General features: G+C 34.9%; 1 long non-coding RNA gene across 1 annotated transcript in view; it reads left to right on the top strand.

The window, feature by feature from the left end:
- Positions 1-240: 240 nt before the first annotated feature.
- The window catches only part of LOC103791512 (uncharacterized), a 43161-nt gene continuing 31075 nt past the window's right edge, over positions 241-12326 (top strand). Inside the window, exon 1 of the long non-coding RNA XR_617931.5 lies at positions 241-308. This is a non-coding gene — a long non-coding RNA (uncharacterized LOC103791512). The remainder of the gene's footprint in view (positions 309-12326) is intronic.

Below are 12326 nucleotides of genomic sequence, written 5' to 3'. Positions count from 1 at the left end.
CTCACCTATACTTTAGGAAATAAAAACCACAACATTTTGCAAAGATTGAATAAATGATCATTCGAAGCAAAAGCATGCAGTTCAAAAGCTAAACCTCCCATTGGAGAACAGAAAATTTAATGAGCTTTTAATGGAATGCAATGCTCAGAGTAGTAAATTATTTGTTAGTTGACGATGCAATCAGCATGCTGATTAAGGTTGCTTGGTTTTTTACTAAACATTAACTGAATGAAAACGGGTAGTCCTTGTTCTGCTTGGGGGGCTTTAAGGAAGCAAATGGACTTTCAGAACAGAGATTGTCAATAAAGGTGAGTGCACTCCAGGTGTCATTTGAATATGATGATAAAATACTAGTGATAAATATTTAAAAGCATTTTAAATCCACAATGTTCGCCTAGGGTATTATGGACTCTGTTTAAAGAAACAGTGGGCCTTAGCAGGCCTAACAACAATCCCTCTATCTCTCTCTAGAAAGAAATATCTAGATCTACTTTCTTTTATTGCAAAAGAAAAAAGAGGGGTGGGTATGCTTTGAAAATATGAACCAGCATGGATGCAGAGACCAGGAACGTTTGGGAGTTTGGAATGTAAACCTAAAGAGAAACAAAAAGGACAAAAATCAAAACAAAGAAAAAATATTCTGACAGCAAATAAAAGAGACATCTGTTTCTCTGGATAGATAAAGATAAAAATTTAATTAAGCAGTTTCAGTATTCCAATGTTTAAAAAGAATTGCTATTAGAGTATATATATTTAAATTTACAAATGATGGCATTCTGAGGGCAAGAAATATTGTAATATTGGAGTTATATTCTGTCTAGTTTAGAGGTTCTGAAAAGGAACAAAAGAAAAAGAACAAAACTTGGAAATCCATCATGTAATGCTTACTTCTGTTAGGTTGTTGATACAGAATTTATTTTTAAAATCATTTACTATATATTAATCGATATGTATATTAGTAATAAATTATTGCTTCTGAGAGAGATTTTGTTACTGTTTAAATTGCCAGATTTATTTCTATCCCAAAAGAGGGGTTTTTGTTTGTTTTTCTCCCTACCAATTGAAGAATCGTGGGTTTGTAGGTTAATTTTCTTTGAACAGCTACAAAGTTTTATTTCTATAAATCCCAATTAGTTTCATCATCGGTGATTCTCTGTCAATGATCAGGTACCCTTAAAATCCGATAAATAACTACCTCTCACTTTTAACTATTCCTGTTTATGACCCAAGAGGTTAAAAGCCTTTGACTGGCATTTGACTTCTGACCTCATATAAATGTTATCTTATCAGTTCCTGCTTGTTAACTTGTATTGAGTGCTTGTCCCTGATGGCTTTTAGATAAAGGGTTGTGGGGTTTTTTCCTTTTTTTTTTTTTTTAATATATTTCCTACAGGAACTAAACCATTTGCTTTGTTCTTTGCCTAATGCAGTTAAATCTGCACAGTAACCTGCTATCAATCTGTTAGAAAGAGCCAAATATACTTTTATTTATTTCCTACATTATTTTTAGTTTGGCTGTATGGATGGGTTTTATGATAGAAAATATATTTATTATAATTAATAGTAATAATTACTAGTGATCTTAATCTTTTAACATGTTTGTCAGGAAGCTGGTTAGCTTAGTATTTTCTCTTTTTAAAAAATATTAAAAATTAAAAAAATAGTTTTGCATTTTGCACCAGCATGAGTTAGAGAGATAATTTATGGAAATCTTGTCTCCCCAGACTTCAGAAGTCTGGCAAATGAGAGAGTCATCAGTAAGATATATCTTTTTTAAAACATCGAATCCAGACCATGAACAGTGAATTTTCTAACCTTTAGGGAGAAAGGTGGTGGCCTGGCGCCTTCCTTTGCGCTTCTGTCCTAAGAATTAAGAAGGATTTTGGCCTTTTATTCCATTAGCAGCTGTGTGTGTTGTTCACACATTCAAGAGTGTATGTGCGTGAGTCTAGTCACTATGTACAAACCTAAATACATTTGAATGTTTGCATTTTAATCTCTTTCCATACCTCGATGGCATCGTGAGGGTATTCTAGGCAGATGTTGGTGCCTCAGAGGCTGCCTCATTTGCAAATGACCTACAATGTGATTTCTAAACAAAATATTACATTAATTTTCATGTGGAAAACAGGCAGTAAGGAGGGGGAAGAAGGAAGAGGCAGCCATCTTGGAGTCGTTTTGCCTTTTAGCCTCATTCTTTCGCCTCCTAAGGCTCGACAGTTAGAATATTATCTTTATTTTTAATTGGCCCTCAACATAAAGCAAGAGGCATATACAAGAGACCTTTGTATTCATGTTTGGTATAGAAGAAAAGTTGTAACCTCTTTGGACTTTAAATAATAACTGCTACTATAGACAAACTCTACCTATTATTCTCTAACCTTCTAAATAAATATACATATAAATGAAGCATATGCCACAGCTTGTAGGAGACCTGTACAAAACTTATTAAGGGAAACAAATGTCTATTTGGACCATTCATTTACTGCTATCTAAAAAATTAATATGTCAGTAAAGTTATCTGCCCTCCCTCCTCCCCATTCTTTCTTTTCTCCCCAAACAACACTCACTCACACACAAACACACGCATTCAGACACTCCCACTATGGAGAAAAGGCAACCCTGGAAACTTTTTTAAAACAGGAATTCCCTTTCTCTTAGATCATAGGAATTAAGAAAGAGTAAAAAAAAAAAAAAAAAAAAAGGAAAAAAAAGCTTTTACTTTTTATTTTATTTAATTTTCTGTGTGTGGAGAGCTGCAATGGCTCCATAATGTCCCAATCCTGCTTTCATCACGCTCATATTCTGGCAACACACAGGTTTAATGCAATTTGTCCTAACTTTTCATTTCAACCATTGCTTTTCTCAAAGTGGTCAGAGTTTAAAGACTGCAAAAGCAGAGGGAAAAGAAATACCACGGCAGGGGGAAAAAACAAACCAACCCCCAAACTGGTGCTGGTATTCAGTGCATTGACACATTCTCAAATGTTTTCTCTGTAGTTATAATACAAAAGCGCTTTCTTCCCTGTTTTGATGTGTTAAAGACGGAAAGAGAGAGGACACTTCGACATGGTAAAATAAGTATTTGGAAAGCACAGGGAAAGTATTTCTCCTTTGAATGTCTAGAATGTGTCAATAACGTGTAGATACTCTACCATTTAATATTAATTAAATTTTTTAAAATGGAAAAGAGATGAATAGTTAAATTTAGGCACATTGTCTCTCCACTTTTAGCTTATCAGTGTTGCCTCTGTTTTGTGTAATTAGAAGTGCATCCAAAGCAAGTCACTTTCCTGTCTCTAAAATAAGGATAACAAGAACACAAAGTCCCCCTGAGAAGGGTGTGAGTGGATCAATAATACATTATTGTCTAATTCTGATATTTGGCAGAAGAAACCATAAACCTTTATTCCTGTAATATAAGAAATCTGAACTAATTTTCCTAGGCAATATTATTTGCAGATTGTTTTACTGGGTAAAACAAATAAGTATCTGAAAGACAAATGACCTGATTCTTAAACACTGTCTCCTATCTAAGGACCAAATTCTCTGAGTTGAATCCCAGAGTCCTTTACAATTGTACTGTGTACCCTGGCTTTTTTTAAAAAAGATTTTAAAATGTAAGCCAGATGATTTCAAAACTGAGGAAAGTTATGCTACCATTTTTATTTATATCTAACTTATGTTTTAATATATGGTCATAAGTTTTAGTATACCTAGAGTAGAAAGAAGTGTTTACTTAAACCAGTTTCTATATCAGTAAAAGCTAACTCCCTCAGAATATTTTTGATGTAATCATTTTAAATCATTGTAATTAGAAGAACAATAAGATGACGAGAAATCAAGGCCCTCAGTTTTTCTGTATGGCTGTATCATCCAGCTTCATAAAGTTACTTAATGATGTATTTTAAAATATCATTTATATGATTGTAAACTTACCCTAATTATATACTAAGAAATGTAGTCCATTTGATTTCTTCCCATTCCTTGCCTCAAAAATCAAACCTGCTCTGTTTGGAAAAAGCTGAGGCTTCTGTGCTATCATGGACCTGTTTGTAGTTCAGCAAGGAAGTTGAGGTCATAGAGTCAAAAATATCAAAATTTTCAGGACCCCAGTTATTGCTGTAAGGTTTTATCCTTTCCTTTGTGAAGGCTGATGCAGATGGATTTCTAATTTCCTTTGGTTTCTGTCCTCTTGTCTGTGTGTTTTCTTTATTTGTATAAATTGCATTGTCCTTTCTATAAGAATGTTTGAGCACAGTCTCCCTGATAGACTCTCATTCTCACTCCCCTCAGCTTGTTTGAGATTTAGAATGGGGGTGCTTTTCCTTATTTTAAAAGCTTTGTAATTTAGACTCCAAGAGCCAGGACTGTTTTTCTATCCATCTGGACCTGCTCAAAGGTCACACTCAAGATCATAACCCATGTTCACATCCTTCTTATGGGAAAATGATAAAATAATATCCACAGCCATCCTATACTAGGGGCATGGCCTGGACACACACCTTGCCCTCTTCTCCCTAGCCTCGTCTACCCTGAAGAATAAATGCACCCATCCCCGAAGCAGATGCTTGGAAGTGACCAGTCAGATGCTAGCAGGTCAGCTGGCTATCCTCTTGGCCAGAGGGTCCATAAATCAGAGAAATGTTGGTATGGTTGAAAGAGGAAGGTAGTCCAGCCCAAGGGAAGCCACGTAAATCTCTCCTGGAGCTTTGTTCCCAGTAGGGAGTGGGGGTGAGAGTTGGGGTAGCTCAGGGCTGCGGGCTGTTATTGATGCCCTGGCCCTCCTGCAGTGGGTGCTAACTTGTTGTGCGTGAGAGCCGCCACCATCCTTCCCAAACATCGGGCTCTTGGAAAAGTCAAGCACAGTTGAGCCCTGATTTTCATTTAATAGTCAAAACCAAGATGCATTTGGGCTATGATGATAGGACAGCTCCCTTGAAAAGATTATTTGAACTACAAAGGCATTCATTTAGGGCTAGCAATGTTGCAAAAGGGCCCGCTAGAAATTAGCAGCCTGTCCTGGTATTTGGAGAGCAAGAGTGACAACTTATTGGAAGTTCTCAAGGAATCATTTATATTTCACACTCCACTAGGCAGCTGATTTGAGATTGTCTGTTAGCATAACAAAGGCTCTGAGCCTGTGAACTTCAGAAACCTTTCGACCTCTTAGCTGCTGGCATGAATAGCCCCCAGTCCTGCCTATAGAGATCTCCCAAAGCTCCCCTGTTCGTGGCTAAATTGTTAATCAGGGTAATTTAATATAGTTTTCAATATGCCTCATCTCTTATTGGGAAAGGTATTCACAGCTTCCCTACCCCTGAAAAAAAAAAGTTCTTTTATTCAAGTGTGAGAGGGGCAGCTGCAGACAGACCCCCACCCCTTGCTTCTCCCCCCACTCCTTCACAGCAGCAATGTTCTGAGCAGCCACCATAGAGAAGGGCCAGAAAGAGAAACTCAGAAGGACGATCCGATCCCCTGGCATGCACTCTACCCTGAACCTGAAACTCCAGCCTATTTATGCTGGGAACCACCAAAACAAAAACCTGAGGATCAGCCATAACTACTGAAACCTCAAAACCTCAGAGTCACACACACACACACACACACACACACACACACGCACGCACGCCACACCCCCTTCTCCACCCTCCCTTCACCACCACTCTTCCCCTCCCCCCTCATCTCCCAACGAAGCTTCTCTTGTGGTTCTGGACCAAATACACCAGACCTCAAGGCCTGCTAATTTTCATTTCTCTCACTCTGTCCAGGCAGCCCACACTGTCCTGCACGCTCCTTCACAGAGTCACACTCGGCCTGGCCCCTGCTTCCACTCCCGGTGTCATACACACTTGCTCTCGCCTGCTCCCTCGCACACTATCAATTCACATGCACATTAGTTAGCTGAAAAGAGCTGAAGCACAAATATATTCATTTTAATCCAGTTAAGACCTAAGAGGTCTCATAGGATATTATTCAATAGTTTAAAAACTAAGTATAAAACTCAGATTTTGCTACACTGTTTCATCTCACAGAGGCCTACAGTATGCCTTTCTTTCACTTTACACCATGTACGTATTCTTAAAAAAATAAAATAAAATCACGTAAAAGAACAATCACAAGCAAAGTACCCAGCTTCAGGCAGGCACTTTGCTTAAATATTATCATGTTATCTTTTAAATGACTGTTTCTAGTAGCCATGTGCACGTGCAGAATAGCAATTTTATACAAAGAAGGAAAAAGTATGAAGTTACTAATTACATTTTTTAATTAAAAATGGAAGGATACAATCTCTTAAACTTATTTTCTCTTTCTTTTCCATATGAGCGTTTAAAGGCATCTCTAAAGCATATGTGAGTGTTTCTGGGTTGCTTTGGTGGTGGTTTGCTGTGTAATTGGTCTGCCTTTGTGCGAGTTGAGGCTCTGTCTCGCTTCTTTCTGGAACAGCCATTTCTCGCTTGTGCCCCGTTTGGGTTGGTTGGTTTGTCTCTCAGCCTCCTAAAGTTGGATAAAGGCAGGATGTAGTGCCTGAAGTATTTTCTTTGATTTTTCTCTAGTTAGAGTAGTCCCTGATGGGGGTTGGGAGATTTCTTCACTCACTTGGGTTCCTAGTCTAGAATCTCAAAACTACTGGGAGGTGGGAGAGACCAATTTCTATTTACAGCATCAAGGAAAGGATTATTAAACCTCCAAAATCAGAAGTACAAATATAGATTTATACTTAATAAAATAACGCAAAACAGCCCAACTTCTTTCCCAAAATAATTTTTCTTGGAATTAAAAAAAAAGATTAAAAAATAGATTTACTGCTCAATTTTAATATCTAAACAATGCCTAAAGATGACATGTTAAAACAGAAAATAAAGTAATTGTATCTGGTGGTTATATTATATGGTAATCCTAAAGTCTGCATTTTCCTCTAAAAGAAAAAAGGGAATCTGACAGTTTTAATTTCAATGTTGTGGACGTTTTTAGATTATAAATGTTTTTGCCAATAATCTGTGTATTATTCATTTTAATGATGTAGTTTATTCTATTTTGTAAGTGGTGATTTTCATTTTCTCAGTGTTTTAAACCAAAATATTTTAAAAATATTAATTGATAGTTATATATTGGTGAGTAAATATGGCTGATTTCTTTTTTAAAAGTCCAATAATATGAAATTGTTTATATATAAATATCACAAATTTAATTTTCAGAAGGTATTTACAGGAAAAAAATTATGGCTTTAAACCCAAGAAAGAAAAAATATACAATTTGCATTTTTTCAATCCTTTTGCTTAACATTTTTTTATTAGACTTTTTCCTCATTAGAATTTATGATCCATGTCAATCATTACACTTTCACATCTCTGATTTCCCTTAAATTTTCTGACAGAGGTTAATAAATATAAAAGAGTAAAAAGGACTATTTGCTCTCATCTAAGATGCTCAATATTTTCAGATTATTTGTATTTGCATTGAAATATTTTCCATGTTCTTAATTTAAATGATTAAAATTTGACTGAAGTTAATTCTATTTGGAGCTAAGATGTAACAGGGGTTTTTTTTTTTTTAAAGCAATTAAAAAATGTGATTTTGCTAAATTATAACGTTTTATTTGGCTTGAGCCATCTAACACCCTCTCCAACATGGCACAGTTTGGGCTTATATTTGTGGAACAAGAAGGGTTGGGGGGAGAAGGATGTATATTTGGAATGGTGTTTGACAGGGAGAATGAACGCAGACACCAGAACAATTATATTACAATCCCGTTGGGAATGCCAGCACCAAATTTAGCCAGACTGATGGGGTACTGTCTAGACGGTCCCTTTTGTGTATCAGCTGTTTTTTCCCTGCTTTATTGCACTGCCTGAATGTGTGAGTTGAACATGCATATGGATCCCAAGCATAACCATTCCTGCAACCATACATTGCTATTAAACTTCCTTTCATTTGGCTAAGAATCAAAGGTTGTGTATTCCTACTATATTCCCTTTACAATATTTTGTAATTAAAATGCAGCTTCCAGATTAGTGGCTTAACAAAGGTCATAAGACAAAGTAGAAGGTGGCTAGGCTCTTTCTTTATATGAAAAAAAATGTGCAAATGAACTAGGTAAACATTTCTATCTTCTTAAACATGTCTACCTCTTTTCTATATGAGTAAAAATAAGCCAGAAAGAAAAGCATTAAAACAATGAGAGGAAAGAGGCACAGTACATGTAAATTACCACCCTTCCTTTTGAAAAGGGCAAAAGATAGAAAGAAAGAATATTTATTTAATGTTTACAGTGTAATTAATGACAGTGTGTGTGGTTTTCCTTTTTTTTCTTTCCCCCTCTTTTTTGGTAAACCAAACAGAGTTCAGTAATCAGTTCTTGTGAAGTCTTAGAAATAGATTTTCAAACTCTTTTAAATACATGCTTACACAATTGCCTTTGTGTTGATGAGTATATAGGAAATCCTAGAGACAGTTCAGATCTGGGCAACTGTCCGGATTTTGTTTTGTTTGTCAAGATGGTGCAGAAAGGGTAGGGCTTACTTATATATGAATGCAGTATCCACATAAACCATTCATTGTTCAAAGGAGCAGAAATGCACCCCTAAATAGGATGTGCACTCCAGCGATGGGTACTAAGGTTGGATGCCTTTGCTAACAACCAAGAATTTGAAACGGACTCAAATTCATTATTCCAATTAGAAAGTGAGAAATAGAATAATGCATTAATGCTAATGAATGTAGGTATCAGATCCGCCTCTTTCCGTAAAAGGTTATCAGCAACTTTTGTCTACAGTCACCAAAAATTGAAAGGTATGAGAAATTGGAGTCCCACAGGATGTAAGTCATTATAAATAAAATTAGTTTCTTGTAGTAGGTTCAAAAGTGAATCCACTGTTTCAGGAAAGAAGATCCCACATTTCACAGCACAAATAACTTTTGTTAATATGTACACACAAACTTTGTTTGGAAAAGGAATTCTACTTTCCATTTGCTGAAATTGTTTTCTTTTAGAAAAGAGAGGAGGCAACAGTTTTACCATGAAGAAAAGAAAATCAAAATTAAAAGTGATAAAAAATGTTTGCAGTTACATTCTTCTTTCATGCAATAAATTTTGTCTGACTAAATGATAGAATTCAAATTTTTTTAAATAATAATTTTCAATGCTTTACTGCTGAAATTTAATAACTACCATCTACCATGGACAAAGAAGATTTCATTCATTGTTTGAGGACTGGGTATTGAAGAGAGGTCTGTAGAAAAGAGAAAGTGAGTTGTATTCTCAATTTTACTGAACAGGATAAGACAAGAAGCGATCTATTTTTTGGTTTGAAACATTATATCAGCAAATCAACAATCATAAAATATGACCAGTGACACAGGATTGGGGAAATTCCCTGTTTAAAAGAGAAGATGAGATTGAACAACTGACATTAAGCATGGAGACCTTGAGTAGGCACTTGTAGGCATTGATATTAGCAATGTCTGAGGCCTAACTTTGGTATGACTGAGAAAAAAAATATAACCAAAGGCAGGGGCAGAGAGCAAAAGAAACCAAGACTGAGAAATAGAGAAAGCAACAGGAAAATGGTGGTGGGTGGGTGGGTTGGGGGTGGGTGGCATGCAGGGGTAGTGAGGGAGAAAGAAAGAAAAGGGGAGCAGAGAATGAATATTCTAAGCATTGTTTTAATCTAAAACAGAGACGCTTCCAGGAGAATGAATTTCAATGGAGCTGAGCCAAAAATAATTATAGAGATTTTCTTGTTTTGTTTTGTGAATGAAGAGCATCTCTTTTCTCTGGAGATGCGAGAGTGAGAAAGAACCAGAGCCAAGAGATTGAAGTGATGCCCCTCTGCCCCTTTACTTCCACACACCATAGTGGCAGACCTTTCTTTCTTCCCTTTTCCAAAAGCTATTGGCACCGAATTGTGCTAGGAAGAGAGGGACGTGGCAGCAGCCCTCAAACCTTAGCTGGATTTTCTATTCTAACAATAGCTTGTTTACTTGATAAGGCTGAAGTATTGAAATTGGAAGCAAGATTGGGGTGGGGGGCAGGGATACATATTTTAGGTTCTAGAAATAAAATTGAGCTATTTACAACTAAAAATATTCCCCTCTTTAAGATACTTGAAAATTCCTTTGGGGTTTGTTTTACCAATTACATTTGTTTCCTTGTTTTTCATCATCAATAGCAAGCCACTAAAGGAAATAAAGTATTCTCTCAATTTTCCTCCATTTTCTCTGTGATGTAAAATCTTTATCTTGGAACCTTTTTTACAGGGAAAAATTGTCATTTGTTAAAATAGCTTGAGCTATGACTGAATTGTTGTGAAAGCAATATTATATACTCTTCATGAAAGCAGGAATAAAAGGCTTTACCCTAATAGGAAATACACAGGATTGGAGGAGAAACCCACTAACATTAATAGACTTTTGTGACAGAGTAATCATAAACAACTCAGAATTAATACCTAAAGACTATTAATTTTCTTAAGTTAAATTGACTTACATAAAAGTCACACCAGTAAGTACTGTCAAAACCTGGATATTCTCTCCAAATCTCTTATTTTAGGTGTTATGTTGTGTTAAAAGACCTTGTTGTCATTTTTATAATTCAGAGATATTAATTCTACGAGTAGGTTTAAGGTATCATTTTTGTCTTTGTGTCGCCTGAGTTTTTTTTTTAAAAAGCAATATATTTCAGAAACTTAAGAACCAGTTCTTCTACATCATATTTTACAACTTGTAAAAATTAACATTTATTCTTATAAATATTTGACCCACTAAATTTTAACAATTTAGTGACCCAGTAGAAGAATAGCATAGAGAACTGTAAATTTAATGGCTTAACACCAAAACGACCTTGATATGAATTAAAAACAAGAAAAAGTATTTATGTTATATTTGGAGTCAAGATTATTGATAGGCTCAAGGATAAAGCTCCCAGAAAAGTAGCAAAACTAGATATATTTTCCTTTAAAAGTTTTACATCTTAAAATCATTTCTGTTTTTCTGTCAAGAACTATTAATATACAGAGTAGTTTAGCAGTAAAGATATATGATTTTATTACAGATACTTTTTTTATTTTTTAAAGATGAAAAATGTCTTCATGTACGTGGGACTTTATTTAGGGATTTCCAAACATGTTTTAAATGTCACTGTGAATATATTGTGTAAATCTGTGAATATGAGCTTTATGAATCCACATTTAATTTAATTAATCATATTGATTCACTTGACATTTTTCTCCTCCTGAATCCCTCCTCCCTCCTTTTTTTCATCTCTCTATTAAAAGCATTTCTTTCACAGTGGTAGACTAATTTTTGAAGCAGATTTCACAAAATAAAACTGACAATGGTTTTTTTAAGACCTTTTAAAAGCATTCAACTTAGATTTTTTTTAGAAGTGGTTAAATGAATATTAAAGAATTCAAAGTACTTAATCACACTAATCTTAACATTATATTTAAAAACCCAATGCCCCAAATGAGTAGATTGACTTCTTAAAGACAATAATTATTAATATTAAATAACCAGAATAATCATAACTATGCTGTAAGCCAAAATAAATGTATGAAGTTAGCAACAAATATCTGTTTTTCCAAGTTTTAAAATAAAACATTACCTTTTAAAAAAATAGCTTGCAAAATAGCAACAGATTTTATAATATTTTTTCATCAAAAACCTCAATAGATACAATTTCAGAATTTATGTTGGGTTATATTACATCATTAAAATTGCTGAGAGAAAATGTTAGTCTGCTAAAACATTTAGAATATGGTATATAATAATTTGTTATTAATGGCAATGTAATATATCACACTCACATGTACATTTATTATCAAGCTCTACAACTGATTAGAAAATGAGGAAATAAAGATAGATTTACAATGAGTAAATGTCCCAAAGATATTAATGATAAGAACTAAGCAAAATGAACAGAGAGCCTTTTGTTTGTGCACCAAGGATGCTATATTTCACAAAAGTATATGGATATATATATACAGGTATGTGCAATATAGATAGATTTGTCATTTTCTTAAACACTCATCATCATATAATAAAATGGGTTTTTAAAGATTCTATCTTGACCAATTCTTTTCTAGCCCCAAATTACTAAACCAGTGTTAGAGTTTAGTAACTCAAAGTACTAAACGCAGAAAAGTTGCATTTCACTTGAAACAACCATGGAAATTGCCCCAAAGGTAGTCTTATTGTTTGCTCTTTTCATTTTGTAGTTGTATGGAGTCCAGTATACGGCTGTATACTGTAGGGAGCTGTAGGGAGCAGGAAGTAGCAAGAAGCAATTGAAAAGATTAGGATGGAAACTTCCTCGAGCTTCACGG

The sequence above is a fragment of the Callithrix jacchus genome, chromosome 2, assembly GCF_049354715.1.
Source record: "Callithrix jacchus isolate 240 chromosome 2, calJac240_pri, whole genome shotgun sequence".
NCBI classification, from domain to species: Eukaryota; Metazoa; Chordata; class Mammalia; order Primates; family Cebidae; genus Callithrix; species Callithrix jacchus.
This window is presented reverse-complemented; position numbering and strand designations above follow the sequence as displayed.